The 25,940-nt window shown below is 45.1% G+C and overlaps 1 protein-coding gene and 1 long non-coding RNA gene across 3 annotated transcripts in view; both read right to left on the bottom strand.

The window, feature by feature from the left end:
- LOC128088029 (uncharacterized) overlaps positions 1-25,940 on the bottom strand; it is a 140,606-nt gene that overhangs the window by 45,020 nt on the left and 69,646 nt on the right. The window lies entirely within an intron of this gene.
- KCND3 (potassium voltage-gated channel subfamily D member 3) overlaps positions 1-25,940 on the bottom strand; it is a 93,571-nt gene that overhangs the window by 23,856 nt on the left and 43,775 nt on the right. The gene's annotated exons all lie outside the window — the stretch shown is intronic.

The following is a 25,940-nucleotide window of genomic DNA, read 5'->3' as shown; positions in this document are numbered from 1 at the left end:
GTTCATTCAAAGCCTGAATTCAGGAATAGATGAATCCTCAGGAATAAATCCAAGTGAAAAATGTTCAAACTTCTGTGCAGTCTGACCCAGCAATCTTTTCATTGACTGTTGTAACTTGTATGCTAAATACTGCCAGCAGAATCAGAGGTGAAAGAGCCCTTTTTGTGCAGATAGAAGATTGTGCTGATTTTTATTTTGCAAATTACAAAAGTTTTCTGCAGGAGTTTGATACTAAAGCTTCGATATCAGCTCTAAGTAGAGAAATCCAATGTGCTTTGTACTGTGGCCACTCACTAGTGCAATGGGAACGAGCATGGCTGTTGTCCCTCCATAGAACACATGGTGCTGAGTCTGCTCTGAGCCTTGGGTATGTGCCTGGCTGCCCTGACTCACTGGGTGCTGTGTGACAGCAAAGGTAATTGGGGTTTTGAAGTCTGATTTACAGTTTGGCCTGATAGAATCCCTGTGTGGCATCCCAGGTGATGGAGCCTCTTAATTGTGACCAACTGCACCTCACAGCCCAGCTCCTGATAGCCAGGTGGGCACTAGAGGTTGGCAGTACAGATATTGCTGCCCTGAGCTCAGCTTGTGCAATGGAATCCTCCATTGGAGGCTCATTCTCCTCTGCCCTCCATGAGGGATTTCAAAGCTCTCTTCTGCAAATGGCTGATGGGCAAATGGAAACCCATTCAGAAGTGGAGGTGCGATCTGATCGTGTAGCAAACAGCTCCCTTGGAGCCTGATGCCCCCAGAGTACAGCAGGAGCACGATTCTCACAGACACTGACTAAATTCACTGGCCTTGAAGCCTTCAGTGAGCCATTTAGTAGGTGTTTTATTTTAAGAAAAAAGAACAAAATAGGTTTGGCACTGAAATGGCCACCTGCAAACCACTGGAGTGCATGGATTCCCACAGCGCTTCTGTGGCTCAGGAGGTCAGGCTGTGCTGTTGCCCCACTGCAAGCACTGCTGAAGTTCTGTAGGAAGCAGGAAAACGGTGCTAGAAGTAAAGGCTGGAACCTTCGAGCGGCAACGAGAGGCTTCTCTCTGCTATCAGATGGCATTTGGGATTTCTTTGGGATATTTTGTAGTTAGATGGAGCAAATATTGAAAAGTAAAGTGATTTATAGCAGGGGCTTTATTTTTCAGACATTGCTCGTGGAAGCTTAATTGTTCCAAGCAGAATCCTTCTGCATACACCTGCACTCACTGCACTAAAACCCCTCGTGATACCACAGATCAATAACGTGCTATTTATGTCTGTTAACTTTCTAGCTGCTGCTGCTTTATGCCAAGATAGTTTTGAAGCTCTTGCCAAGTGACAAGGTCTTCTACCTCATTTAACACTGTTCTAAAAAAATCTTTCTCCATTTTTCCTGCTGCCCCTTAACACAATAGGGCTGAAAATTAATCATATGCCTCAAACATGATCTTGGTGACCCGGAGTACTGAGAGAAAGCCTTCCAGTGCATTTGTACAAAGTATAATGATCAGCGTTTGGCTCACAGTCTCGTTGAGTTTTCTCCTTACACCCAAGGCTGAGTTTCCTCATTACTTGTGACTTCAGAGCAGATGCTTTAAACACCCTCAGGGAAGATCTGGGAATACGGAGAAGGATTTTTCTGGGAGGCTGCAGAAGTTTGCTTGCAAAACCATGATGAGAGATACGGCCATGAGCAATCTGGCACTGGCTGGAGCAGGTGGCACAGGCGTGGGAGTGAGAATTTCTCCTCCCAGTGCCAACTCCTCTGCATCTGCTGCAGAATTACCTGCAGAGGGATCACTGTTGGCTGTGGCTCTGGGCTGTATGGGGCACATTGCAGCAGCGTTCTCTGGCTTTGCTGGGCTACTGACCTACAAGGGAAGTGTCAGCAACAGTGGGACACGTCCCAGCTCTGTGATCAGAGCGCAGTGCTGCTGTGCTTTGGTGACTTGGGCCCATTTTTAGATGACCCGTTCTTAAAAAGAAAAATTCATTCAGACCTTCAAGGTTTCTGGGTTAGCTCCAGGTGTGCATTCCTTTCGGCACTGTTGCCATGCTGGGCTTGGAGTTCATGCATTACTCTGACATCTGCAGGGCCATTTTTGTTTTTCTTTGTATATTCTCCGTGTCTTGCTATAAGGGAAGAGGAATAAGGTGGAATACAAAGCTGTGGCAGTGTGCAGACCTGAACTGCATTTGATGAGTGCTGCCCAGGGTGGCTCGGGGCTGGCAGCGACTGTACTGCATCTCATCCTGTTGAGGAAGGTGTTTGTGTGAACATCAGTGCTGCAGATGTGAGGCCTGCCTTTAACTGGGGCTGGGCTGGGGCTTGGATGGAATCAGTAACTGCTCATATTGCTATACAGGTGGCTTCTGCAGTGTTAATTACTGAGTGACAATTTGTTTTTGTCCTGAATAGTACACAGTATTAATAGCACAGGGCATCTTTATAACACAGAATCACAGAATTGTAGGGGTTGGAAGGGACCTCCAGAGATCACTGAGTCCAGCCCCCTGCCAAAGCAGGTTCCCTACCCCAGAGACAGTGCCAAATAATCTCAAGTATTGGATTTCTGTTAGCACTAATTGAGCATTTTTAAACCCAAACTTTACTTTTAATGGAATGAAAGAACCCAACTTTCCCATTCTTTTCTTTAGTACATGGCAACTCGTCACCTAAGAAAATTCTCCAGAAAGTGTGTTTTAAGTAATTCATCAATAATATTCATCATTAGAGCAGTAAGATGGTAGAAGAGTGAGGTAATGATTAACATTCAGGGGGTCTAACAGGATGCTCAAGCCTTTAATGCAAGCAACAGAGGCCACAAATTCAACAGATTTTCCTGCGACCTTTCGTAAATCACATCAGCTTTTTGGACCTCAGTTCCCCGTTGCTGAAATGGCATTTGGTTGCCTGCTCTGCCCTCCAGGTTGGGTGAGGTTGTAAATGCCCCAAGCCCTGAGGGCAGCCAGCAGAACCCCAAGTGCTGCTGCGTTACCAGTGTTAATAATGCAAGGCATTGCAGAGAAAGCTGGAGGCAACAGCTTGCACATGGCTGTGGGCACATCTAGAGATAAAGGCTGAGAATTGGCTAGGTTCGAAGTGGAACATGCCTAGAGGTAAACATATTTCCTGTTTATTTTGCCAGAAATGCAGTTGGATGGCAGCAGATTGGCCAGCTTGCAGCTGCTGAATTGGTCGTTCTGCTCACTGCCTGTGCTGTGCTGCACCTGCGGCCGTGTGCTGCTGCTCACAGAGGTGTGCGACCCGCAGGTGCTCTGCAACTTCAGCATGGTTACCCCATGTTTAACATGGCAGGGCTGCTCCCCTTCTTGGTGTTCCTTCACAGCAGCGTTTCCTTCCCAGGCAGCTCTGTGAGCACTGAGGCTCACACCCACAGTTTGCGTGGTGTAAAATTCAAGTAAAGCCTCCCAGCAAACAAACAAGAAGCAACGCGTTAGGAAAGCACTTCTAAGTGCTCAGTCTGTAGGCTGGAAAAGGCTGTGAGTACAGAGCATCAATATTTTATTTATTTGTTTTGGGACGTCTTTGTTCTTGGAGTATAAAAGGGGTTATATGGCATGCACTCTAATTAGCAGCTATTAGCCCTGGCAGCATAATGCGCTGCTGTTTTTCTCTCTGTCAATGAAGAAAATGTTTTCAGATAGAGGTCACTGCTTCTGAGCTCTGGTTTTAGCAGCAGAGGTGCCTGGACGCCGCTTAGCTCCTCCAGCTGGAGACAGCAATAAATAAGGTGCTGAACAGCTCATCAAATGACTCACTCTAAAAATAGACTCTCAGCAGCATTTCTGGTGATCTCTTCTCTCTGTGCGATGCTCACAGCCCTACAAATAGGGATTTGTAGTAAGAAACAGCACTGTGGGGACAGTGAAGGAGCTTTGCAGAGGATGCTCTTTTCCAGCAGCCCCTCTATTATGCCAAGGCAGTGTGGATGTCAGGCATGTGCCTGGGGAGGGCCTTAATGTTCATAAAATATTATTATTGTACAGTTACTGTTTCTGCTGGTTCCTGTGATGTAGAGGAGATAAGAGTACAGTTGCTGTTTGGTAAGCTTGTATCCCAACACCTCTCTTGGCAAAGCTGCTTCGTATCGTTTTGCCTCGTACCACCATTAACAGCTCTCTGAGAGTTTCTTTCTCTCCAACCTTTTGCCCAGTGCTCTAAGGTCAAAAAGGCTGTTTCCCTCAAGCTCTTACCTTCTGCTTTTAGGACAATAAGGACAGAATAACAATGCAATGTTTTGCACTGTGGAAATGATTTGGAACGTCTTTTACATGAGAGAATAAAGTATGGAATTAGCACGCAGCTTCCCAGGTACTGCAAGTAAATCATTCTGCCCTTCTTTGATTTGCACAAAGGGGAAAAATGTCTAAAATTCAGCCAGAAAGCCTCAGTTGCATTGTGAGGCTGTGTGTCGTATTTGACAGCTCAGAGGAGCTGATGTCCCTCTGTTTAATAGGTACAAGTCCAAGGTAATTATGCTAATGTTTCTTTGAACCTCCAGTGAAATAATGATCGTGTCACTTCCAATGATGCAATGAAAACAAAGGCGAGTATTATTCATTCCTTCCTTGTTTTTGCCCATGAGAAATGAATAGGGGTTTAACAGCTACAATGCAGGGCTGGTGCCAGTCAGATCTTCCCTTCAGGGTTTCATTCCATCTTCCTCTGCCCCGTTCTTGGTTTCATGTGCCCTGCTGGATGTAACCCACCAAAACCAGAGCTCACTTGTGCCACGTTCCTCCCCAGCAGTGTTTATCCTGTCACCTATTCCAGATCTCTAAAGGTGCTATTGCCATTTTCAGCGTATCCCTTCAGAGCTGTCTCAGACAAGTGCTGTGTAATTAGTTAATATTGGCACGATATTTCCAAAGCATGAAGTTGTTTGGAAATTGTTTGGTGGACGCAGACCATGGGGTGCCAGTGAGGACAGCGTGGTGCATCTCATGTCAGCTTTTCCAGCCTCTGACACGCAGGCAGGGTGCGATGCACTGCTGAGCACCTGAGCAGCCAACATGCGAGGACTGTGAGCAGGCTGTCGAGTGACAGACTGGAATGGCAGTCTGCTGTGTCTGGGGAAGTGCAGAGTGATTTCATGCTAGGCTTCTCTTACATTAAATATACTTATTTTCTGCCTTGTTTTGAGCTGGGCAGCTCCCCAGCTGGGTATTCAACTTCTGTGATATTTGGCTTGCTTTTTTACGCTACTGCTTTCTTTTTCTCTAGCATATTTTAGTTGTTAATGTTTACACGGATGCTCTCATCCTCCCTGGATATCCTGCTGAAATTACATCCAGCAGCCAAGCTGTGAGGGGCTGTGTTCTGTAGATGCCTATCAGTGCTTAGGACAGGAGCTCATCTGCAGCACTCAGGCTGGTTTGGGCTTTGTGAAGAGTTGTGGTCGGCAGTTGCTTATTGGGGGGCTCTGACATCGTGCTGATTGATAATTGTTGATGCTGTTAAGCCCTTTTCTCATTCTAATGAGTGAACGTGCAATGAAATGAGAAGACAGGGCATCTCAAACTGAGAGGGATTCCTTACAGTGCCACAAGCTGTTTTGTAGGAACTACTGGTTCAAGATAACTGTGGGGAACTTGCTAGAGTCAAGAAAGGACTGGTCAGTGGCTGTTTTGTCAGCACTGGGACTGTGTGCATACTTTAGTCAACACTGAAAATAATTGCTCTGACGAGGTGCAAGTTCTGCTGCTTCTCTACCAGTAGGAGTTAGGAAGAAGGGCAGGTTGTTCCCTAATGGCTTGCACTGAGCACGGGGGGGATTTCTGCCCCTGGGCAGCCCACACCAGCCCTCCTCAAAGCCATATTGAGGCCTTAGGTGGACTTGGGTCAGTTGTAGCCTGCCCACTGCTGTACTTGCTCCAGAACTATGACCCAACTGTGGAGGTCTTTGGTAGCATCTGGTGGCACAAACGTTCCTTACAACAGCAGCGTTCTCTGCCTAAAGCAACAGGAATGTTTATGTAGACTCAGGAATAAACTGAGTCAGTTATTGAATACACAGAGTGTTAAGAATACTTAATATATGCACACACTGGTTCCATTTATTCTCCTTGGCTTGGATCGACTTCTCAGCCTGTAGGCTGTTAAAACAGATGGTCTGAATTTGGGTAACATTCAGACCTTGAGTTTAAGCTAAAACTAGAATTCCACTGGCGAGGAAAGTAGGTCAGAAAGCTAAAGCCCCTACTCCTAAATTGATGAAAGGCTTCTAATCAAGTGTTCTCTATTGCCATTCATTAAAAGGAGCAGGAGAAGGAATGTCAGAGACCTGAGAAGAAAGGGCTGCAATGAGAGCACGAGCACCCACTCCTGCAAGGGCCCTGCACCCACCACTGCCTTCTGCTGAGCTGGGGCAGCTGCAGCACAGACATTTATTTCTACACGGGGCCCTGAGCGGCTGCATCTCCTGCCTTGGCTGCAGGGGTGCTGGGAGAGCTGCTTTGCATATCCCCTATTAGCACCTTCACGCTAATAATCTCTTCCACACTATTTCTGTCATCCACCTGACTCAGATTCTGTAACTTCATTGCCTCTGGAAATCGTGGCTTGCACCATACCTGACACTTTCTGCCAGCAATTTCTTTGCTCTTCCAAACATGTGCCAGCTGTTTAAAACCCCTTCATTGTAGCCAGCAGGGATTATTCACAGCAAATAGGGAACGTGTTCCAGCTAATGCAGGCCCCAGTTCAGCACACTGCTTCAGCCCTTGCTTAATATTAAGCACATAATTATTTCCTGTTCACTGAGAAGATGATACCGCAGTTGTTCAGATACCTTTTGAAACGTTACTAAGATGAATTTGTTCTTTGTGCTTTGCAAATCCAAGCTGTCACTACTCCTCTCTTTCCCTCCAGACTCCTGCTGGAAATTGCATTCTCTGAATGGAGAAGTGCTTGCATCTCCGCTCTGCCTTCTTAGACCTAATGGCAGAGAGCTTCTGTTGGCCCTCCTCAATGACAGACCTGGGGCTCTTTGGCTGTCATTACCAAAGCAGAAGGTGACAGGAGTAGGAAGTGAAGCCTGGAACTTCCCATTGGCCTGTGCAACTCAGAACTCATGCAGGGTTGTTGTCTACTCCTTAACAGGAATAGCACTTTGCTGTGTCACCACATCTTATCAAAGAATATATGCTTTATATATATATGTATTTTTTTTTTGTATGATATCTCGCTTTTCTGTACAGCCACCTCACAGAACCTAAATTGCTGCTCCACAAAAAGGAACACAGAATCTGCTGATTTGACAGTTGTAGAGAAAAGAAGGAATTGACTTCGGTGAAGAACCAGCACAGGGAGATCTGTATTTCCCTTTGCAGAAAATGCCCCCATCTTAACCTCCACACCTCACTGTCAGTAATGGATGTTCTCTTGGCTCTGTTCCCTTTGGTTCTCACAGAGCCAGAAGTGACCTCAGTTTCTTTTTCCTCAAGCACCATCGAGCAGCCAAGCTGTCCCTGTGCTTCTGATCCTCCACTCTCTGTGTCAGTCCTGAGGATGCAGGGATGCCCCAAGAGCCCCCACAGAGCTTGGTGTGGCTGCTGGGTGCTGCTGCTGGTTGTATTGTGACAGTGGGGACTTTTTGTCATACGTGAACAATAAAAAACCCTTGGGTTCTTTCTTTCCTGATAACACATCCACCCCTGGCTGTGTATCTCCAGACAGAAGATTTTTCCCTGATGGGGAAAGTATGATGTTATATCTACAGACTCCTGTTGCCTTGGTAATTCAAGCTTTTCACCCTGAAACTAACAGATTGCTCGTCTTTGGTCAATATTTAATTTAATTTAAATTCTAATGTGGGCACTTAAACTTAGCAGTGAGAATCAGGCCGTGCAGCAGTGCGGGGCTCCCCTTGGCCCTGAGAGCACACAGCAGCAGGCGGTGCCTGCGATGGGGCTCTGCTCCTTTTTTATTTATGGGTTTCTTTTCATGCCACAGGTGCTGCAGGAAGCCTGCAGCGCTGCTCAGGGTGCTGTGAGCATGGGAGGATGGCAACACACTGAGCAGAGGTACTGGGAGCACATCTAGTTATGATGCAGCACTGTGGTCATCTTCCTGGTATTCCAGTCGTTTGCAATTTGTCTGCAGATGAGCAGAGGTGCATTTTATCCAACAGAGAATTAAGGGCGTTTAAATAATGTGGAACAACAGCTTTGCAGGCACCTGTTACTGAAATGATCCCTTCACCTTGGATTTTCTTACTGGGACCCAAAACAACACCTTGAACCTTTCTGTTTCTCACCACCACAGAGCACAAAGGATGCTCAGGAAATAGAGGAGACTGAGTGTGTCTGTGTGTGAGAAGCCCTGGCTGCAGCTGCTCGTGAGCAACTTTGTGAGAAGTGTTTTTTGTTTCAATGGAAAATGAAACATCCCAGATTAAGGTATTGTTTGGTTTTGGTTTTTTTTTCTGACTACAGATGCTAAAGGCCTTTTAATTTACTTCATTCTTTATCAACTCGAGAAGAATCCTCATGTTATTGGGAGTGAAAACCTCGTACAATTACCTGATAGAGGAATCAATTCTTTTTTAGCACATGAAACCCTCTGAAAAAAGAAAGCTCACTGGAAATCTGCTGGCTGCACTGAGTGGTTGGGATGCTGTGCACTCAGGCTTCTCTCCTCATCGCCGGGCTGAAGGCTCCCTGCTCTCAAGTTCTTAACTCCTGTGTCAACTTATAAGCAATGTTGGGTTTCTGCTTTCATGTTATCCTCGCCTGTTTCTTTTCTGTCTTTTTAAGCAGCTTGAGCGTCCATGCTGAGCCGTGTCACATTCAAAACGATACACATACTGTGCATTTTAATGAGCTGCTAACAGTGATTATAGAAAAAGCAATCTCAGAGATATTTACCAAGTCAAAGGGGGGGGGTGGGGGGGTGGGGAAGCCTATGGGGAATTAATTAGCTTTTTAAGAACTGGCTTTTTGAAAGCCTCAGCTTCTGGAACAGTAGAACTTGGAACTGGAAATAGTTTCAAAGGGTTGAAGGAGTGAACAGGAGTTTGTTGTAGTGGAGAACTGCATGTCCCAGCACTCTGCCGGTCAGTAAATGGACGCAGAACTGTTCCCACACCAAAACCCCTTGGGGAAAACAACACTGCACTGCCCTCACCACCTGCAGGGCGAGCAGAGAGGGACCAGAGCCTCGTCCATCTCCCTGTGACAGAGTGCTGTGGCAGCTCTGTGCAATGGGCAGAACTGCAGCCTTGCGCGTCCTTTGGAGTCAGGAGCCACGGGTTCTGTGCTGCTTGGTTTGGGGTGCAGCACTCAGACCTGCCCACCCCAGCTCACCCTGCAGCAAGGAGCGGCCAATGCTCTCCATCTGGAGGCGGCTGTCTTTGTGTGGAGCTTCTCTTGCTGCAGCATTTGAAGCTTTGCCTCCGCGTGGAGGTGGCAGCTCATCAGCGCTGGCTAAAATGACAGATGCACAGCCAACCTATTGCTCACAGTTCCTGCAGGATGGCTTTTTGGCTGCTTTTGTAAGAGTAAAGCTGTTTTAATTTTGATCCTCTCCTTAGAAGTTTGGTTTCTTTAATTATATTTAAGCGCCCAAGCTCCTCTTTAAATAATAGTCTGAATTATTTTATATTAAAGAATAGCTATGATTCTGTAAATTTGCATAGAATTACTCTTCTTGATCAAAAGTTCTGTTTCAACAGCCTTGCAATTATGATCAAATATTGAAGTGTATAAAGTAAGTTGGGTTTGTTGGAGTGAGAGACGTGCCACAGGTGAAAGGTACGTTGTGTGTCTAAAAGATAACGAGCTGTGTGCTCCTCTGTCCATCCTATTAGCTCTATGAAATAGAGGCCTTAATAAATGCAATTTGGCAAATATATCTGCTTAAAAATAATGGTGGAGGAAAGCCAGATTGTGGTGTAGGAAAGTCAGATCATGGAGTAGGAAAGTCAGATCGTTTAAGCCAATGGAAAGTTTCATCAGGATGCTGGTGGGTTTTATGCTGATCTCATGAATGTTTCCCATTTCTGCAGATGTAAAATGCTGTGTGAGGGCTGGTTGTCTACATACACGCTCCTGTCCATTCCAAATACACATTATCTAGTAACACAGCATTTGTCATCAAATAGTGAGGTATGAAAGGGATTAGAAATGCTTTTGGATCAGGCAAGCGTTGTGACTGAGTGGCATTTCAGGGCTAGAAGAACGAGATGAGCATCGGAACGGCCGTGCTGCAGAGCATCGTCAGCTCAGCAGCAGTGCTCTCATAGTGCTCAGCATAGCCTCTGTGTCTCCTGCTGCCCAACGTCAGGTTTGATGCATTCTCATTCAGACTCATAGGAGTTGGAAGCCAAATGTGGGAAGGCTGTCCCCAGAACTGGTGCCCAGCTCTTCTCAGCAGAGCTGGGGTGCTCCCCCTGCATTGCAGAAGGCTGCTGGTGTGGGCGTGCTGTATTCCGCCTTCCTTGAGATACTTAATGACTCCTTCTCCACCCCCCCACCTCTTTTAATGCAAAGTGTGCTCCAGAAAGGGCTGTGATATGGTTGCAGAACTGCTATGCTATCTCTATTCATCATGCTTTCATTTGCTCCTGTGATGTGAAGAGCAGCTGTGGCTAGCTAGCTCTGTGCTTTACTGCAAGCTGGATGACTTCAGTGTTGTTTCCTCAGTGTTCCTTCTGCTTTCTTTTCTACAAATACATTTGGGTTCTTTGGAAGCCTTTAGGTCTCTTCCCCTCATTTTGTTACTCCATAGTAAACAAAAATAACTGAAAAACCCCATGAAATGTGGCAGGGCAGCAAAAAATGGCTGCAAAAGACAGTAAAAACGAAGAGCTTTTCTTTATGCTAGCTGCTCTTCTGTCTTCTCCAAACAAGTGCCTTATTAAAAGAAAACTGATGAGCTTTAAACAACACACAGCAATACAAACTCCATTCTATTGGAGCAGGACAGATGAATGGGAGAAAAAATCCTTGTTTCCCTGGCTGTCCCCTGTGCAACAACAGCAGTGTGTACACACACAGGTACCCCATGCTGCTTCCAGGGCAGAAGTGTGCCATGAGGAAACAGCATCCCCTCTGAGGGCAGCTGGTGCCCAGGTTCTGGCCGGGGCTCCTTTCCTCTTCTCTGCCCCTCTGGGTTGGTTTTCATTTGGAGGACCTGCAGTTCAAGCTCCAGGATCCATCTTTATCTGCATTTTAGAATATCTTATACATTTGCTCCTCTAAGAATGTGTTAATATTAATAATGCGTAGATAATTTTTCTGAGTAAGAAATCAAATTCACCTACATGCTGCCAGATCTACGCCTCCAGGGAAGTGTTCTGAGTCTAGAGCTGGCTGAATAATTCTGTTCTATTTCAGACTCCTCTTTCTTCAAAGGCAGACTAAGGGACCACGTTCCCAAATATCAGTTTCTCTTGAAATGTTTTGGATTTGTTAGAAAAAAAAAATATATATATATACAAACCATAAACTTTTAACTGAAAGCAACAAAAGCCAATTGGCAGCACAGGCTTATTTGTGGGTACTTCCATTTCCCTTGTCTGTATTTGATTAAAACTGCTGCGGGTTTAATGTGATTTCTCTCCTAAATAGAACAAAAAAACAAGAAGAAAAATAGCCCTGCATGAAGCTCCCTGTTATTTTCCTCACCACTGGAGTATTTTATCATTCTGAGCAAAAATTAACTGGAGCTGTCCAAGTTTGCCAGTGATTGATAGTGTCACCTTATGTGTTACTAGTCAAAACTTGTTTTCTCCTTCTTCACTCCTCCGGGATTCAGGTGGGCTCTTTGCCAAAGCACGACGTTCCCTGCTGTGCAATTTGCAAAGCCAGCTGCACCAGCCGTGCTGTCACATGGAGCAGCACATCAGCTTTGGGACACAGGGATGTGGCTCTGGGCAGCCTGGTCTGCTGGTTGGCGACCCTGCACGTAGCAGGGGGTTGTAATGAGATGATGATCGTGGTGCTTTTCAACCCAGGCTGTTCTGATTCTATGACAGCAGCCGTGTGTGTAGGGGGTGTGCAATGCATGCTTTGCTTTAGCTCTGAGATTCAGGGTTGTGTTCTGATGTATTTGCTGCAAGACCGTGCAGCGTGCACAGTATTCTCCCTCCCTAGCAGTGCTCAGAAAGTTGATGTTGAACTTTTGGTTTCTCATCTCTCAGATGAGAAAGCAGAAGGCTTGCAATGAAAATGAACTTGCTAATGAAAATTATTAGCATACAAAGGCACTGAAAGTCGCCAAAATACAACCCCGCTTTGCTTCCCGAAGTCTGTTTAAGTACTGCATGAATAACACAGACTGCAGGAATAAATCATTGTGGTCTGCATGCTGGGACAAAGCTGAGGAATGGTTCTTGTCTCTGCAGGTGCCTTTAGCTTGTATTTTATGCATTTGACCAGCCCCATCTTTATGCCCTTACATAAGTATTTCAGGAAAAACAGAAGCCTGCATTGTCTGTTCTGTGTTCTGTAAACGACAGAGTGAAATTTCCATGTTACACTTCCCAGCAGTAAATCTTTTGTCTAGTCCTAGATCTAGGACTAAATCTAAGCCCTCTGTCTGGCCCTTCCCATCGCTATGTGCAGAGAAGGTAAATTCACAGCTTCCCTGTCAGCAGATGTTATTTCCTAATTCCCTTTCTGTCTTAGAAAACTTTTCTCCATTATTTGCACAATCAGAGATTCAAGCCCACATCTGCAGAAGTTCTCTTTCCTTTCTTCCCCAGATCAGCAGAGGTTGTGATTTGCACACTGCATTTCCCCTCAGTTTCTATTTTCTCTAAGATGTTACAGGAAGATGCATGCAGAGGAGCCTGCGTTTCTGACTTTCTGCCTGCGGTATCTTTTTCTTCTCATTGCCACCTTGAAAAGTTGAGCTTTTCCCTGTAGGTATCAGACTTGGAATAGTGAATCTGAGTTGATGCCTTCACAGAAACACTTGACTATGAAATCATTCTCTTTTGCAATGACTGATTTGCTGCACTTCCTCCAGGTACAAACCACCTCACACGGCATTATTTGCATTCATCCATGGCACTGATACCAGCAGGCTCATTTCCCAAGGTGATTTTGCCAACAAACAAACAAACAAAACCAAGCCAAAACAAAACATAAAGGCTGCAAAACAAACAGGAGCCCAGATCTGCAGCGTGCGTTTTCACTCCTGTCTTCCCCATAGAAAAAGGAGAGATGTCAGAACTCAAACGTCTCACAATATGTTCTGCAAAAGCAGTGCAGCGTGCCACTTGGGTCTGTCAGCATTTCATATTGTGTCTGGCAACGAGGCTGCTGCCCCTTTTCCCTGCAGATTGGTACGACAGCTGTAAGAACCATACAAAGTGATGCAAGTTATGAGCAGTTCTTACCAGGCTGGCTGAGGAATCAGGTAGGGGAACAACATGCACCAGAACTTTGTTTCTTTCTGGTATTTTTGGTTGGCTTTGTTTTGTTTTGTTTTGTTTCAATTTGTTTTCTCGTATAAATGGCAAACAGACCAAATTTTGAACTCATTCTGATTTAGAAAAATCTCTGGCTTGACCTTTCTGCTGATTGAATTCAGTACACGGATTTCCTTTGACTTCTGCAAACTTTAAGCTATGTTTTGCTCCTTTTGTGTTCACCGGGCAGATAAGCCCTGCAAACCCAAAACAGCACCATTCCTCTCCTGCCCAGAGCAGGAGAATAAATACATCTCACATTTGAATGTTTCTTAGGAGTGCAGAGCCCTGCTTTCTTCTGGCGAGGACAAGAGAGAGGAGTGGAGGAGGAGTGGACACCATTCCTCAAACTGCTGGGATGTGTGCGTTCAGACTGCAAATACTGAATCACTGTAGCAGGAAATGCAGTTTTTAGTATTCCTTCCCCTGCCCGCCCTGCTTACACACATGCTGGCATCTCGCTGCTGTTTAGAACGCGATGATTTCACGTTAGGAATGAACAGGCATTCTTTTATTTCAACGGATCCAGCTCTTTCCTAGTGAAGCCAGCCTGATTCCTGTTGTTGCACTTAATGACTGTGCCTCAGATAATAACACTGCGTGCTGAAACCACGGCGGAGCTTCTGTGGCCGTGCATGTGAGTGCAGTGGGTCTCAGGTTACCTGAGGAAACTGATGTTAAAGTTCTGAATGGCTTTGCAGAGCTCACGTGCATCTCACAGGGGCGATGCAGCTTGGTCCAGCCTTGTTTGGATTTATGGGTACGAACCAGTGAGGTTCTGCGATCCATGTTTTATTTATTTAGTGTAATTGTTGTCCTTTGACCAGGAAAACGTCCTGGTCCTTGTCTTTTCTCTGTCCTGTCTCATCTTTAATATCAGAACAGACAGAGTTCCTTGCCTTCCTAATGAAACAGGCTGCTTAAGCACTAAGCCCTGGTAATCCAGTTTATGTTTTCATAACAGTAAATACAATATGAAGATATGCACAGCTTGCTCTTGATGTAAGCAATGAGATCATTACAGCATCCCTAAATCCTTTTATTTTAAGATTTATTCAGTTGATAAATTTTACGTATTTGTTCTTTATTTGTCATTTGTAGCATGGGCTTTTCCCCAAAGCCAGCTTCTCATATCTTCCACCACGCCAGTTTAAGCTTCTTTTTGCCTGAAGATTTATTGGCACGAGGGACATAGAGATGTCATCTACGGTATGTTAAAGCTGCAGGCAGATGCTCTGAGGGATGTGACTTTTGACCCTTCCTGTGACCTTGGACAGCCTGACTAAGCTCTTTCCTCCACGCTTCCCCCGCCTAAAACTGGGGAGATATTATTTCTTTTCCTCTAATCCTCAGCATTTCCTCTTGCTCTTTATATAAGGGACTTGGCTGTTTGCACTGACATGGTGTCCAGTGTGCAATTTCATAATCATTATTTACACTTCGATTAAGCATTCATATCATTCAGAAGATGGCATTAATAATATCAAAATGTCATTTTATACAATATTTAAGATCAGAATTTCTTACTGGAAATCAATGAGAACTTCTTGCTGAAAATCAATGACCTGAATGTCCCTTGTTATGTAAGAAGTATCTATATTTATCAGCGCTGATAAAAGATGCTGTGCTGATCTCTGTTTAGGGCTCATACAGAATTCTGTGATACTCTTCTCAGAGACAACCAGTCAGCTCTCGGTCTGTGCCAATATCACTCAGATTTAAGACAGAATCTGGAGACAAAAGGCTTGATCTCCCATTAACAGACCCCTCCCATGGGATGCTTTGTCATTAGACTTCAGCCCTTACACAAGACGCTCCGTTAACTAGAAAGGTTTGTTCCTCGTCAAGTCCTACATGGCTCAAGGTGACTGAGCAATTCCCTACTGGAGCGGATCTGTTCAGAATAGAACTTTATCAGTTAGCCAGAGCTGGGTCAGGGAGAGAACCTCGATTCTATTCCTAGTCCTGCAGTGACTTACCCTGCTGGAAATCATTTAACACCTCTCGCACCTCAGTTTATCCCAGATAAACTCAGAGCTGAGCTGATGTGTCAGGTGTTCAATGCCACTGAATGCAGAGGTCTGTGTGAGCATCTCTTCGGTCTGTAATAAATCTGCACGCATTGCGTGTGATGTAAAACATTTCTTCTTTCAAATCGCAGAGGGATGGGGGCTCTGTTTGATGAGTTCAAAATGTGGTGTTTGTCTTGAAGTTTTTATACATATGCATACATATCCCATAGCTAATTTAGCCTGGGGTGTAATCAGTAAAAAATTGCACGGTAACCTCATCACCTTTAAGCATTCTAGTGGGAAAATATGCAGCACCAGCAGGATTTCAGATTAAAGATGTTAAAAATACTCCTTTCATCTGTGCTTTCTTCCTCATTACGAGTTTGCTCGTAAGTATTTGCCAAATAAAAAAGGAGAAACAGGTAAAAGTTAATACTATACAATTAATTCCCCTTGAATCTTCCCAGAAGGTTCACCTTAGCTTAATTTAATATCCCCCCCATTCTCCCAGGCCATCTGCTTGGCTGAGATGCAAAACAAATGTGTACAGTTGGATGTTATTTATCATGCAAGCCTTGGAGGTGAGAAAAGCTTGCAGGAAAGGTTTGCTCACTGACCCAGCAAGGCAGGAGTTCCTTCAAGAAGCCCTGTGCAATAAAAGGCCCTTGGCTGTCCTAGAAGGCACTTGGAATGATGCAGCAAAGGCAGTGTTAGGGTGCTCAGCTCTGCTCTTGGCTGCTTGAGGCCCCATCAGGCTGTGCTTTGTGATGACATCTCCCTGTCCTGAGGGCTCCTGAGCTGGGACACCAGGAAATTCCCTGCCCCATCATGGGCTGTCGCCAACTAAACTCCCTTACCAACAAACTTTTACCCATCGCCCTTCCAGAAGGAGTGAAGGTGGATGAGGCTCAACCTGTCAGAGGTGGACAGGAGGTGGATGAGGCTCAACCTGTCAGAGGTGGACAGGAAGTGGATGAGGCTCAACCTGTCAGAGGTGGACAGGAGGTGGATGAGGCTCAACCTGTCAGAGGTGGACAGGAGATGGATGAGGCTCAATCTGTCAGAGGTGGACAGGAGGTGGATGAGGCTCAACCTGTCAGAGGTGGACAGGAGATGGATGAGGCTCAACCTGTCAGAGGTGGACAGGAGGTGGATGAGGCTCAACCTGTCAGAGGTGGACAGGAGGTGGATGAGGCTCAACCTGTCAGAGGTGGACAGGAGATGGATGAGGCTCAACCTGTCAGAGGTGGACAGGAGGTGGATGAGGCTCAACCTGTCAGAGGTGGACAGGAAGTGGATGAGGCTCAACCTGTCAGAGGTGGACAGGAGGTGGATGAGGCTCAACCTGTCAGAGGTGGACAGGAGCGTGGCTTGCAGTAATGGAGTCAGTTGTGTGAAATGCTGAAACCCTGACCTGCTCAGTGCTTGCTGCTGTCGATGCTTTTAGCACTGTTGGTGCTTTTTGGCAGTAGAGAAGTGCTACTTTTGCACTCCTGTGAACCCAGGCTGTCGCTATGACTTCCTGCTCTGTTTTGGACCTGGGCACGTAACAGGGCAGCTGGAGCAGGAGAAAGGCACGCTCTGTGCACAGCTCCATCCTGGGCAAACAGTGAAATGCATGCTCTCAAAGTAACAAAACTTCAGGTAGTTTATTTTTACTAAACACTCACGTTCAAATCACTGTCTGGGAGCGGCGAGATTAAGCTAAATGTTGTGTAGATTGTAGGTGTAGCCAAATCTCTGGCCCACATCTGATGTGGAGTTTAATGTCTGCAAAGGTCTGAGCAGACATGGCATGATGCTTGCAGTTGTAGCAGCACTGCAGAAATGCAAAGATATCGGATCAGGCAGCTGCAAGGAAAGCTTGCTGCTCTGCTCTCTGTTGCTTGGTGGTTTGGTGTCATTCTCTGGTATTCAACATGAGACGTAGCTTAACAAAGATCAGTTCCTTAATGAAGCAAAATATCAACAAAATCTGTTCTTTGGAGCCTGCTTTGAAGTTTCAGTTCTCCAGTTTACATCTGGGGGCAGAATAAGTCATTTGGAACTTCATAAGGTTTCTTCCATGGCTGTTTCAGACCTATAAGGTTCCTGAATGTGTTGAAGGGCTGCTTTGACTCGCAGTGACTTTGCAGCAATGTGGCATGTGGTCCCTGCTCTTCATCTGCATTCTCACAGCACATTGAACGTTCTGGATATCTGGGCTTTACTTGAGCCTCTAAACTGGAGCTAAACCCTCCAGAAATTGCTATTATGTAAATGCAAAGAACAAAGGTGTTGCAAATAAAGGAGCTGTAAAATCTGTTTTTGCAGCTGCTGTGCTGCAAACGTGTGAAGTGTAAGGAATCTTTGAAAGATCCCCAACTCTTAGTTTTTAAATTGATGAAGCTCTAGTGGGTTTTGTTTCTTTGTTTGTTTGTTTTTTGAGAACTTGATTGTTCTTCAAAGCCAGCTGTGAAGAGTTGTGCACTGACTGTGTACCAACAAGCAACTTCTGAAGTGCAGAAGTAGGAAGAATCAGATCCCATCACCAGAGATTTTGCAACCAAATGCACACGATTCACGAAGCTGGAAGTATTTTCTATTGCTGTTTTTGAATCCTTGACTTACTTTGAAAGAACTCTGTGCTTGTGTCATTTCATTGAGTTCTGTCGTGGCGTATCGTATCCAATGGGTTTTAGAGTTTGGGGTTTTGTTTTTAGAAGTGCACCAGACTATTCCTCCTGAAATATTCAGCGTAAGCACTGCTGTGACATAATATTTTTCCATAATCACAGCATAATTAACCACAGATAGAAAGCAGAGGAAGATTTTTGCAGTTATTCTGCAGATGCTGTGAAAGTCTCTCTTCGACCCAGCAGCGTTTGGTTCACCATCAGTCAAAGGCCCATCATTCAACATAACCAAAAATAATCACATGGAACCAAAAATAATCATAATTCTTGAATCTGCATGGACAAGGCTGAGTGTTCTGGTAGAGCCCTGTGATAAAGTTAGGACTGTTATCCTCTGGACCGTGCTTGGTTGGGAATCGGGGATTTAGGAACCTGGCACAGGAACCATTTTCCGACTTCATTGTGGCTTTCAAATTGTTATTAATAAAACATAGTGCTATGTCTCAATGCAGAGAGGCCTGAGTCTTAGTACATGCCCTTCCCATTTATTATTTATGCAGGCATTTAACAGCTCTGACATATTTTAGCAGAAGTGCTAGGCAGTTGCTCCAAACCTGAATTAGCAACAAATAATATTTGATACTTTAAAAGATTCCCCCCCAAAAATTCTTTTTTACACATACATAGAAATTACGTTGCCTGTGTTTTTTCTTGCCTAACTTCAACAGCTTTTCCTCTTGCTTTATATTTTGAAGTTATAAATGCCATTTAAATCAGAGAGTGTTAGTGTGCATGTCTATGGACAGATGCTAATTTAATTTATAAATGCAGCAGGGAGTGGGCAAAAGGTGAAGAAATTAATTGTGCCTTCTTATTAGCATATCAGAGGAGTTGACTGCCTCTCCTTGCCTGTTCTGTTCCCTGATATCTCACACAAACACTGAGGATGCTGCTCCTTCCCTGGGAGCATCACTGGGCTCCTGCAGTTGGATGCAAGTTCAGTTAGATTTGATCCCTGCTTCCCAGGAGGGAATCAACAGAAAGCAACCCAGGATTTCCTGAGAAATTTCCATAAGCAAAGATGTGGGCAAGCCAGCAAGGCTGATTGTAGAAGGTCACACCACTGAGAGCCAGTGAGGAAAGCTAACAACTTCAGGTTTTTGACTGACATCTCTGGTACCCTTGAACACAGTGACAAAGCCCATGTTTTGTCCCTGTAGCAGGTAAAAAATAAATAGAGTAAGACCCCAGGTTCCAGGAATGAAGTCAGGAAGCTCTACGAAGCATTTAAAAAACAAAAGCATTGATTCTGCACCCATGAAGTAAAGGGATTTTTACGGTTGGCTTTGAGGGAAGTAAAAACAAGTCTTTGAACTTGATTACTTCTAATTTTCACAGTGCTGTGAAAAACAGATCCGGCTCCTGCAGAAGGAAGTTCCTGTTATCTGCAGGGAACCATCGGTGTGCGCCTGTCTGAAAGTCAAACGGCAAATCCAGACCCGAACCTCAACCTCCCAACCCACGAGGGGATGCACAGACCCCACACTGAGCATAAATGGACGCTCAGCTCCATCTTCCAAGCTGATGGGTTCATTCACAGGGTGAGCCTGGACCTCCTTTTCCAACTCGTTCTGATGGTGGAGGTTACAAACTTGGAAGTAGGTCGCAAAGGACTGGAGAGCTGAAGAACAGCCATCCCTCTGGTGGCTGCCTTGGTGGCCTAGTTCTTGAGCTGCCAGGTCATAGGAGACAGAAAATCACACCAACCACAGGTTGGAAGCACTCCTGATGAGAGACCCAGGGAGAATCACCATGAATTTTGATGAATATTCCATTATAAATTGCAGCTAACTCCAGATTGAATGTGGACAGGAGGGAGCCCTCAACTTTTAAACCCTGTCTTTGGTCCCTGGAAGCCAATTTCCATTCATTTTTAAGGTGCAAAGGCTGACTGTCCTTGAAATGCACTTTCTTGGGTTACTCAGCTCTATTAGGTTACTCAGAACCACAGAAGCCTACTTTGTGTCGGGCGAGAGAACGAATGCATGATCTCGTATTTAAAGATTTTATGGGACATGAAATAATTTTGTCAGCTAAAAGCTAAACTTTATAGTGTTGCTATTTTTAATTAAATATTAATTGCAGAAGATGGGTCTGCAAATGACTGCTCAGATCGTTTAATCCATATAGATGACCTTTACGTTGAATTTATTCTCTTATCTTACACTGCCCTTCAACCCCATCTGGGGACTGACCTTGTCTGGCAGGCTGCTCCGCTCTTAATGAGATGCCTAGCTTACTCTCCTCTTTAATGTTTATTAATGTTCCCTTGCTGTGGATACTGTGGGATGGAGCTGGTGATTATGGTGCTATAAAGTTTCCCCATCAGCTTCTCGCCTACAAGCAGCCTAGTTTATACTTCTATGGCTTTCAGAGACAGATGTAATTCAGAGGGGCAAGCACAAGGAGAACGGTCTCTCCTGAAGTCGAAAAGCAAACTACCCCATATGCTTATTTAGTATAACATAAACATTATTATTTTCTTTCTTTTCTTTCTCAACCATCTTAATTCATTTCTTTCTCTGATAAGCAGCTTTGCACAGCATGAGATTTGTGACCGTGACTCTGAGTTGCCAGGCACGAAACAAACCATCAGACAGCAGAAGTGCGTGTTCATGTGCTGGAACTTTTAAAAGGATTAGATCCGTTTGCAAAATACTTTTTTTCATTAAGAGATGTGATTCTATTTCTTCTATTAGAAGGAAAAAAAAAGCACCACTTCAGCTGAAGATGTTCCTTAATATGAAAAGTTAAGGAGGGGCAGGCAGGTGTTCAACAGTCTTTTCTGCTTGCTCGTCCATAGGCTGCTCTGCAGGCTGCTGGGGCTGGATGCTGCTGATCTTGTTAGAAGAGAGAGGAGGGACACAAAGATGGGAGGATTTAAGAGCTATTCTTAGCAATCTGGTTTTTCTCCTCTGGGCTGACAGTAACCACAATCGCTGCTGCTCAGGTTCAACTGGGGGATTTGACACATGGCTGAAGTCCCTTAAGCCCCCTCCTGAGGATTTGGAGATCTTTGTGAAGCTGAAATGCACCAAGCGCCCTCAGCTCATGTGGCTGCTAGATGGATCAGTGGGACTGCATTTCACTTCTCAAACCAAATCTCCCATGCTTCTTTTCTTGCATCTTCTCCTCGAATTTCTATTGAATATTTATGTTGTTGCTCTTGTTGTTTTCAGACAACAGACTCCATAAAGCAGGCAACAATCTCTAAGAGAAAAAGGAGCAACCAGCTATTTAAGCATATTTCCTTGGTCTCTCCCTATCTCTGTCCTCCAGTCATAGCAACTCCATTGTAATTCAAATCTAAACATAAAACAGCCAAAACTCTTCAGCTGGAAAGTTAGAAATTTCTATGCTAATAAGCCTGAACAGAAGGACTGCAGAAGCAACTGATTCAAAGTGACCTGTTAATTCTCCCCATCTTCCAGATTTACAGCCCCATTAACTTCTGTTCCAAAATACCATCCGGCTCTTGAACAGCACAGGAATTTGCTTCTCCTCAGATCACCGTTCTGACTCTTCAAATAATCAAAGCAAAGGTGGGAATGCTCCAACCAGAGCAACCCCTGTGTGCACACTCAGCTCCTTGCCCTGCGCTGGGCCCTCTGTCCTCGCCAGGCAGTACAGCTGCACAGGGAGCACTGAGTCAGACAGCAATTTGATTCTGAGCACAGCAAGTTGTGGTTTAGGTGTGTCAACACCTCCTTTGGGGGCTGGCTGTAAAATCTGGAGACCTCAACATGTTGATGTTTTTGAACCGCTGCACGTTACGCAGGAGGACAGGCAGCAGGCATTTTCTGCCGCCTGTTTTGGTTGGGAAAAGCAAATTTGACAAACTGTTTGCCAGGTGCCAACTGATAGCTGATGGTCAGCCTGAGATGACTGTGTGTCTGTGGGACTGTGGTTCTGCTTCCAGCTGGGGTGGGATCAGAGGCGCTTGGACACGCATGGGCTCTGAGCGGAGCATGAGAGCAGCTGGAGCTGCCAGGCTGTGCCTCAGTTCTCTGCAGGTAATTGCAGAGCTTTGCTTTCCTACATGCTGCTCTGAACCAGCTTATAAAATTATATTGATGGCTTAATGAATGGATAAAAAAAGTAAATTTGATTATTCCTCAGCCATGCGTTGCTGTCTATAATTGCGTGGATTTGGACTTTAATTAGTCAAATTACTTCCTCAGTTCAGAGTTGGATGAGACAATAACGTTCACATGAAATGCTGGATGTTCCCTTTCTATCAAACCCAAAGCACAGCTCTGGGTCCTACTATTCCAGACCCTTGAAGTGTGTTTGAAGTTGGAATTAGATCCTGGATTTCAGCAATTAGGCCTCTCTTAATGCATGTGCTTGCATTCTGGATCTGTTCTGTTCTTGCAGTCTCGGTGCGAAATGCTTTTGTACAAAGGGAAAATAATGCTGGAAGCATGCTTGACTGAAATGCAGAAGTGCAATTTGCACCTTTACTCAAGCTTCTAATGCTCTTAAACAGAAATGCCCAGGTATGTGTGGGCTTTGATCCATGGGAGCTCTATGAGCCGACACTAAAAACCAGCGAGCGCGTTCTGAAATCGAATTTTAAAATGAACTTTTGGTGCCTGCAGGAAAAAATTGCAGGAAGCTAAAAAAAGATCTGAATGTGATCTGTGTGAACATAGTAGCAAGTCACGCTTCAATAGCTTTCACATCTGAAGAACCAGCACCTGGATAAAGGCTCAGCAGGCTGCTTTACCCTCTGCCTGCAAATCTGATGTTCTGACTCACATGTCAAGCACTTAAGTAGTCCTGCTATTCAGTTTTTGGTTCATAGCTGATTTATGCTCCTTGTGCAAAGTAGTGCTGGGCTGCTTGACTGAGTGCTTCCAACCACCTAAATCTTGGGGTAATTATTTTAATAAATATGAATTGTGGGACTCCTGCCTAGATGTGTAATAGAAATCTAATCTATAATACAAATGGAAAGCAGTGCAGCTGTACTGTGTTAATTAAGTATACACCAAACATATGGCAATACACCTCCAGACCAACAGGCACAGAACTCTCTTGGATGCAATTAGCTCTTGTGCATGCATAAAGAATCAGCCATAAACTCCAGAAAAATGCATAAGTCATAACCTCTGGCTGATGAAATTACCAGTGCTGAACTGCTGCACTTACACTGCAGAAATGTTTATCTAGTGACTGGAATGCTGGTGAATCTTTTGGGGGCAAAAGCTGTTTTTTTTTCTGTTTCTGGTGCTCTTTGCCATACAATTCCCACATTAGAGCTTTCTCTCTGAGGAGCTGGGGGAGTGGTGTAGAGAATGCAACCCAGAGGCAATGGCACTCCAGAGCCCTGCAACTTGTGGAGTCATTTATGCACAATAGATGGAAAAATTGGCTTTCTTTTATGGCCTCCCTCACATCCTTGGTGGGTATTTGCATTAAGACGCATGAAGTTCAGTACAACAAAGTTTTCATCCAGTCAGTAAATAACATAAGCAGATGACAGCAGCTGCTCAGGCACATCATGTAACATCGGTCACTGTTTGAGCCGGAGCTGCCTGGGTGCCTGGCTGTGTTCTCATGGTGTGATGAGAAGCTGCCCCTGCTGATGCTAAGTGGCAGTGAGTGGTGACTGCGATGACACCTCGCAGTGCAGCTCCAAGTGCAGCCTCAGAGAGGTTAGGATCGCAGTGCACTGCAGCAGGCAGCAGGTGAATGCAACACAAGATGCAAGGAGCCGTGCTGTGACTGCAGGTGGCTGCAGGGCAGTCTGAGGCACTTTTCTACACGTGGTTCCAGCAAATTCCTACTGGGCTGTTGAGTTTGTAACAGCAATGGGCAGTGGTTTCTCCCTGATACCTCAGACTCAGCTTTCTGCAGAGCCTGTGTCTGCAAAGAGGCAATTTGAGGATCGTAGAATGGCTTGGGCTGGAAGGGACCCCAAGGGAATGGAGACTTGGGGAAGAGCCAGGTTTGTCCGGGTGCCATCACTCACTTGGAAATGGAGATTCAGATCAACTGCTGCAGAAACACATTCAGCTGTTGCATTCCTCTTCCATTAAAGACAGATCTCACCCTCAGAGCAGACACTTAGCGCTGGCTTTTCTTATTCCCAGCCTGATTCATACCTCGCTTCTCACCTCGGCTATGTTTAACTCCCCTCTGTCTCATCTGTTAATCTGCTAACAAGCAGCAAAAGTGTTTTAGTCTGCTCCAAATGGGAGGTCAAGACTTAATGGTTCACCTTCTAAAGGAGCTGTTCGGAGGGCACAAGACTTAAATAACTTTCAACTATCTTTAATTCATGTTTTTTGCAGTCTAGACAGAAGTGAGAGCGTGTGTTTTAAAAGTAATATTAATGCAGAAAATTGTAAATGGGCTAACAGCTGACTGTGTAAAATCATTCTTAATTTCCTTTCGGTGCTAGCAAAGTGATTTAGTGTAAGTGAAAGGCAACGGATTTACAGCCTGGGAGTCTATTCCATGCAGATGTCCAAACCCAGCAGCACATTCTGAGCCACAGCGTGGGTTTACCTGCAGCCACAGAGCACAATTCCCATCCTGTCCCTTGGGTGACAGTGTAGTGGAGGGCTGTTCCAAAGCAGAGTTGGTGGGTGTGGGGGAAGATGGTAAACATGGATCTCCTTCCAGCAGAATTTGGATGCATGCATCCTCTGGGTGTGCCATAAACAGATAAACCCTGCTGGTGGGTGTGGGGGATTTGCTTCCTCTGAATTTCCTGCGTTGTATTGAATCAGTGGCCTTTTGATGAAAAGGTTTTAAATTCTGAATCCTTAAAATTCAAACGATGGATATCCCAGGATATCCAATCAAGCTGATAACAGCACAGATTGCACATTGTTGGACTGTCCTATGGCTCTTCTCCTGAGTCAACGTTTGTAGCAAAAAAAAAAATGCATGAGCTGTGAAAAATGTTAACCAGGTCACTTAGCATTTCTTTCTTGGTTGCTTCTCATTTTGGCTCCCAGGGAGTGAAGGCTGCAGGAGCTGAAGATGCATAAATGTAGAAATGCATGTACAAAGGAATTCATGGGTCATTGCTGGGTTAAATATGGTGGCTTGAAGCAGCCTCTGGGTCTGTAAATTCGTGACCTGTTGTTTGCTAGAGACTGGGAGGCACTGCTGGTGGAAGAATTGCTCTGCCACTGCCTTGTCTCTTGGAACAGAACATCTGTAAACATCTGTTGTAGGTCAGTGCTGCAAGCCAGACAGATGTTTAGGACGTTTGTACAGTGAATGTGGTTTTGGTTTTGTATCACATTGTCTGGACTGTATGGGAACTACTGAGTCACAGCCTGAACCTCTGATTGATCACCTGAGGTGAGCCATGAGTCAGCCAGAGGAGCACAGGTGAAGGCAATGCAGCTGTGGTGCTGGAAGGGGGGGAGCCTGGCTGCACCCCTCCTAGACCTATTTAAGAGCTGGCTGCCGGTGGGGAAGGATCTTGTCTGGAGATCCCTCCTTCTGGTGTTTTGTGGTGAGCCCAGCATAAGGGTAAGCCTTCCATTTATTCTTTCTTGCTATCATAGTCCACTTCGCCTAACTCTCTTGTTTATTTTGTGATTGTAACATCTTGATATCCATTGATTATACACTGGACTGGTCAGGATCAGACACTGCCCCGCTTGCTTATTTGTCTTCTGCAAGTTTCCACTTCAGAGGTGAGATTTTCATTGATGGCTACAGACTGTTGTATTTATTTTCTTCATTGGTGCTCACTGTAGAGCAGACACCACTTCCTTTTTACTCTCTGGAGTACAGAATTTGGGCTTGATCTGAAGCCAGCATAAGCAGGACAACTTCTGCCTGTGTTGTTCATCCTCACG

This window comes from Tympanuchus pallidicinctus, unplaced genomic scaffold (assembly GCF_026119805.1).
Source record: "Tympanuchus pallidicinctus isolate F22 unplaced genomic scaffold, pur_lepc_1.0 scaffold32, whole genome shotgun sequence".
Classification (NCBI taxonomy): domain Eukaryota; kingdom Metazoa; phylum Chordata; class Aves; order Galliformes; family Phasianidae; genus Tympanuchus; species Tympanuchus pallidicinctus.
The sequence above is the reverse complement of the archived record's forward strand: the minus strand, read 5'-3'. Positions and strand labels throughout refer to the sequence as shown.